We start from the raw sequence: 6690 nt of genomic DNA on the forward strand, positions 1-6690 counted from the left end.
TAATCTGTTATCCAAAAAAAGACTATTTCCATTCCTGGCACTTAATTTGGAGTATCAATTGTTTGTGCACCTTTGTACTAACTTTGTATTTAGAAATGCATGCATTTGCTGCTTCAAGGTTTAACCCTTGTGCATAAATACTTTGAAATCCTGCCTCCAGTGTATCATTTTGTGACTATTTCTTGACTCCTTGAATTGTACTTTCTGGAATCGAGGCAGTTAAATATTTTTACGTGACACTACACTTGATATCAGCATATGCGGCCTAGCCAAAAGACCGGAAGCCTGCCTAAATTAAATGACTTATCAATCGCTGCGACCTCCCAAAAAATAGGCAAACACTATGTGACTTACCTACGATCTTTCCACGGAAACATCAACTGGATCACAGCAATGGCATTTTTGGACCCCCCTCCCTCTCCATTTGAAATGGCTTGGTTTTTTTTTTGCTTTTTCTTTCTTGATCTCTTATATTTTTTTTCTTTTCTTTTTGCGCTCTCTTTTCTCTCTCTTTTGTTTTGGGAAATTTTTTTCCTCTTTCCTCTCTTTTGTTTTGGGAATTTTTTTTCCTCTTCCATTTTTTTTTGCCGAGCCCAACAATTGATGATCATTGAGAGGGGGATTTAGAAAAAGTATCACTTACCTTCTTCGGACCATCATTTGGGTGGTAACTGCCAATAAAAGAAAACATTGGCCCACCCAGCTCACCTACACATGACTGTCCTGTCTGCCTGTCTGTTCCAAGTGACTGTCTGGCTGTCAGGTTCCGCCGGATTCCGAGTGAGCAGCTTGTGATGTCATAGAGGGCAGATTGTGATGTCACACAAAGGGTCCTGCCACATGAATGCCTGTCCATCTGACTGTCTACTACTGCTGCTGAATGGGCTCAAAACAGGAAAGCCGTCATTGCACCTGATTGTGCAAGATTCCTCCTTCTCCTCTGCAGCAGCTAGCTGATTGATTTACTCAGCAGCAGTTCGTCAGGGACACAGGCATGCAGCAGCAAAGAGCGAGGAGACAGCTGGCTGCTGCTGCTTGCCTGTTGGTCGTCTGCCTAGTGGGTGTGTGTCTGTTGACGCGACGTCAACAGACGGGGCGGAGCACATGCAAATTTGGCCTCCTACCCAGCTGAGGCACCCTGCCCGCCCGCCGACGACCTAATCACAAAATCAGTTGGATGGCTACTCGTCCTCCGGTCCCTGTCCAGCACTTCAAGTCCTATTCACACCTGCCGTACAGCCAGGTATCTTTCAGACTGCAACGACAAAGATGTGATGTGTGTGTGTTAGATGTGTCCGTGGTGCTGATCTCCACCAGTGTTGGTGGCCGAATTTCGGTCCCTGCGCTTTGCTGGGACCCCATTCGGGTTATCGCTTCTCGGCTTTTTGGCACGATCATGGTCGTTGTCAAAAGGTAGGGGCTTCAAGGTTCGTGGAGTGATCGGAGAATCGGAAGGAGGAAGAGCATCAGGATGTCGGCTGTAAAGAACACAATACGGGTGAAAATCACAAGGCGTTGCGGGAATGGATCTTTGAGATACTTGGTGGAAGACCTTTTGGAGAAAGTATGTGGAGTCCAGAGACGGGAAATCTTTTGCGTGCAGGAAATACGATCCCAAGATCTGCTGGATGTCTCCTTTGTAGAAGAAGGTCAGTATCAGCAAACCCTGTGGCAATTACAGAAACATGAGGCAGACCCAATGTTTGAGGGTGTGGAGGTTTTCCCAGCAGTGATTGAGGAGAGGCCAATTACGGTCCACCTATATAACCCTTATGTGGAAATGGAAAAAATTGTGACCTTTCTCAGACAGTATTGCAGCCAGATCAGAGGTGTGGTGATGCAAAAAAATATTTTGGGAATATTCAATGGAGAATGGCGTTTCTGGGTGAGGCTCAGGGAGGATAAAACAAGTGAGGATGGCTTGAAACATCCCCCTGCTACCTTCTCTATTGGTGACCTGAGAGGTTACCTTTACTACCATGGACAACCAGATTTCTGCAGGAGGTGCAGAAGGTTTGGGCACCAAAAAGAAGAATGTGACACTGGTAAAACATGCAGAAATTGTAATGCAACTGGTTATGAGGCCAAGGACTGCAATGAGGAAAAGCAATGTGCCATTTGTGGCTCCCGGGATCATGTGGCCCGTAGATGTCCTAAAGTAGCCCAAGAGACCAAGAAAGGTAAAACTCCCCAAGAAATTGCTGAGCGGAATGCACAGTTATATGAAGAGAGGAAAAGGGAGAGGGAGGAGAGAGTGAAAAAGTCAGAGGAGGAAGCTGCCGTCTTCCATGCAAATCTGAGAAAAACGGCAGATAAGGTGATTCAAATGGTACAAGAGGAATCTGCTGAGGAGGAACAGCAGTCTGCGGCGAATCCGCCGAGGAAGAAACCTCGCCAGACCCACGAGGCAGTGAGGGAGGAAATATCGGAAGAGGAGATGCCTGATGCAACGGCTTCGTCGCTGGAGCAGTGGGCGGGTGACACGGAAGCCAGGGACGTGATGAGTGACGGCTCCGTCACCTTTAGCCCCGTGAATTATGGACCGGAGAACTGCAGCACCTTGTACGAAGGACAAAGCCCCGTGAGTAGTGACGATTCTTTGCTGACGGTAGAAAGTGTGGAGGGAGGGGAGAAAAAATACCTTGAAGAGCTGAGACAGGAGGTGCAGGGAAGCTCTGACACTGACTTCTCTAGGACGCCGCGGCTCCTGAGAAAACAGCCGGAACAGAACTCTGCAAAAAAAGCCAAAATTGAGGAGAGTGGTGAATCGAGTGGCATGATGACAAATAAGGAAGCCATGGGAAAGCTTGCAATTATGGACATCAAGAGAATGTCAAAACAAGAGATTTTTGATGATGCAAAAAAACGTGAAAGATGACCGCTGCAGGAGGTTTTTATTAGGCACTGATGATCCAGGTCTCTCCGATACCTCGGAGGAAATAACCTGAGGGGGTGATACCAAAAATAAATTTAAATAAGCGAGAATAGAATGCTTGGGGTAATATCCCTAAATGTAAGAAGCTGTAAATCAAAATACAGGCGTGCTGCAATTTTAGATTATGTTGGTGGTTTGGAGGGCGACATAATATGTTTGCAAGAATGTGGCATTGAGGAAACTCCAAAAAAGGAGGAGTGGAAATATGGGCCATCTCTGTGGAGTGGGTCGAAGGAAAATAGAAATAGTGGTGTTGGGGTTCTAATTAAAGGTAACAAGTTTAGTATAATCTCACATGTAATAATAGAGGCAGGGAGGTGTATTTTAGTTAATTTACGTTATGGGGGATGGGATGTTAAGTTCATTAATGTGTATGCAAGTGCGGACAAGAATGAAAGGAAAGATTTGTTTGAAAGGATGGCTTTGTATGTGGTTGGGAGAAAGTCGGTTGTGATTGTTGGGGACATGAATTGTGTGATTGACAGAGGAGTGAAAAGAGGTATGAATGTGGTTAAAAATGATGTCACGAGTGGTGTTCTGAGGAGGATGATTGATGATTTATCACTAATGGATGTGGCGAGAGAATGTTTTGTGGGTGATCCCAAGAATACTTACAAGGCTGATAGAGGTGTGATTGAGTCACGGTTGGATTATGTGTTTGTTTCGAGAGATTTTACGTGTGAAAGTTTTGTGCAAAAGTGTGTGGGGCTCTCGGATCATGAATGTATAGTGTGCAAGCTGGGATGTAAGGAGAGTGGTAAGTATGGGCCGGGGGTATGGAAATTGAATGTTGAAGAATGAAGAGGTAAAACAGTGTTTCAGAGTGCAGTATGAGGAATGGGTGAAAAAGAAGTGGAAGTTCGATAATATACTAGAATGGTGGGATTGGGTGAAAGGTGAGTGTAAGAGATTTTTCAGGAAATTTGGCTTCAAATTGGCAAGAAAGAAGAGAGAGAGGTGGGAAAGAATGAATGAGAGATTAGATTATTTGTATAGAATGAGAAAGAATGGAGCGGATGTGGCAGATGAGATCATGGAGGCAAGAGATGAGGTGAGGAAAAGTATGTAAGAAAGGGGCCGGCAAATTGTGTATGGGGCAAAAGTTGAATGCATGGAAGAAGATGAACAATGTAGTCGGTTTTTTTTCAAGAGAGTGTGCGGAAAAAGAAAATATATGGATGTGTTGGTGAAAGAGAATGGTGAAGAAGTGAGAGGGTGTGAGATGAGAGAAGAAGTTAGAGATTTTTATGAGAAGCTGTATGAAAGGAAGATATGTGATGAAAATTTGGAGAGTGAAGTGTTGGGTGTAATTGAGAAACGTGTGGACAAGAGTGATTGGGAGACGTTAGGTAAGAATGTGACAGAAGAAGAGATTAAAGAGGCAATGAATGGAATGGCAAAGAATAAAACGCCAGGTAAGGATGGGTTGTCGGTTGAATTTTATAGTGTGATGTGGGAATGTATAGGTAAGGATGTGGTTGAGATGATGGAATATATGTTTATGAATGGAAAAGTGAGTAAGTCTATGAAAGAAGGTGCGGTTGTTCTGATACATAAGAAGGGTGAAAGGAAATATGGGACCATTGGAGAAACTATGAAAGAAGGGATAGTGGTCCTGATCTTTAAAAAAGGTGACAGACGAGATTTAAAAAATTGGAGACCCATCACACTACTAAATGTGGATTATAAGATCTTTACCAAATTAATATTTTATAGAATAAGAGAAGTAATAGACCAGGTAATACAGGAAGGTCAGGTATGTGGAGTCCCAAATAGAGGAATGGAGGATAATTTAACACTGCAAAGAGACATATTATGGGACTGTGAGGAAAGGAGTCAGTTGGTGATGCTTTTTTCAGCTGGAACAAATGGGCTTTCCGATAGATTTCATTAAAATCATTAAAAGTCTTTATGAAGGGAGTGAAAGCTCTTTTTTGGTCAATGGTTTTTTAAGTAATAAAATCAAGGTGAAATCGGGTGTGAGACAGGGTTGCCCCCTTTCACCAATCTTGTTCATTTGTGCTATGGAGCCTTTACTAAATTTAGTTAGAAAAGACAAAGTCATGAAAGGAGTTTTAATACCAGGCAGTGAGGGAAAAGTGGTTAAAGCCCTGAGTTACATGGATGATGAATGTTTCCTATGTGGCTCAGAAAGAGTAGTTAAGAGAGCTAAAATATGGCTGACAGTGTTCTTGGAGCCTCTGCCTTTCAAGTAAATTGGCAGAAATGTGAAATTAAATGTTTTGGGAAAGAGAGCGCCTTTGTAGATGGTGAAATTAAAAAGACTGAAGGCAGCATAAAAGTCCTTGGGGTTAAATTTGATAAAGACCTGAGAGGACAAGAAAGCTGGATAGACACAGAAAAATTGAAAGAAAATTAAATTTCTGGAAGCTAAGACAGATGTCCTTTTGCGGCAGAGTCCTTATAATAAAAGCAATAATTTGACCGCTATTGCTTTTTCTGGCAAATATTTTTCCACCGTCCGGTAAAATGTTAAGGAAAATGAACAGGATGCTTTTTCTCTTTTTTTGGAACTCAAAAATGGAAAAGGTCAAAAGAGAAATTGTACTAAAACCCCATGAGAAAGGAGGATATGATTTCCCAGATATTGAAATCTTTTTGGGTTATAATTTCATGAGGACCTTGCTAAAAATATTAGAAAGAGGAAATATGGCAGCCTTTATGGCAAAATATGTGGCAAGAACTGTTCTCTGGAAATTAAATTGCTTCACATGTCCAAAATGGTACGAAAGAATGTTGTTTTTCATAAAAAAACTCAAACTAGAAAACATCAACAAGAAGGATCTACAACAAAAAAAGAAAATTAAAGATTACATTAAGAAAGAAGAGGTTTCAGCTAAAATTGATCTTTCAACCTAAAGACAGGCTACTACAGTGTGGAAAAATCTACAAACAGAAGGAATGACAAACAAACAAAAAGACGTGACATGGCTTAGCCTACATATAAAGCCTTACCAGTAAGAGAGTGGCTAAAACAAAGAGATTTAGTGAGATCTGAAAGGTGTCCACGGGCAAAATGTTATAGAAAAGAAAATATCGCTCATATCTTCTGGGAATGTGATATAGCCCAAGGTGTATGGAAGGGTATAAACCCCTTGTGCAAAGAGCTAACTGGTATACCAGCCTTTACTTTAGAATTAATCCTTTTTGGTTTAGTGGCCTGTAGTAAAATAAAAGGAAGACTATTCTGGCTAATAATTACATGTGTAAATTAAACATTATGGTATACAAGAAACTTATGTATCTTCAAGAAAGAAAAATTTGAAGTAAAAGATTGCATTAGAATGACATTAGACAAACTGTACTTTTGCTACATGTGGGACAGAAAGAAGGCAAATGGAATAGATGATGCTGAAGGAATTTGGAAATGTAAAAAATAGAAACATCTGGTTAAATTGTAAGATAACTATGTTGTACTTTTACAACAAAAAGAACAGAGAAAATGAAAAACTTCATAAAAAAAAAAACTTAATGAAAGCAATTTTTAAACCAATATCAGGGTATACCTGAAAAATAAAGAAACTTAAATGAATACAATGCAAAGGGAAAAAGAAAACGGAGAAAAAAATTGAAAAAAAAAATCTGTTCTTATCAGTTTAATATCTGATACGCCCCCTATCTGGGGGCCATATATTAAATGGATTTTTAGAACAGGGAGATGGAAGAAGAGCTTGCTCTGTCCACTCCACGCATTGACCTGGTATTGCAGTACTTCCAGGACCGGTGCACCACCC

The 6690-nt window shown here is 41.3% G+C and overlaps 1 pseudogene; it reads left to right on the top strand.

Annotated features, from left to right (window-relative positions):
- The first annotated feature begins 6519 nt into the window (after positions 1-6519).
- On the top strand, positions 6520-6690 carry LOC146012680 (U2 spliceosomal RNA; annotated as a pseudogene).

The sequence above is a fragment of the Crinia signifera genome, chromosome 6, assembly GCF_055691185.1.
Source record: "Crinia signifera chromosome 6, ASM5569118v1, whole genome shotgun sequence".
Taxonomy (NCBI): Eukaryota; Metazoa; Chordata; class Amphibia; order Anura; family Myobatrachidae; genus Crinia; species Crinia signifera.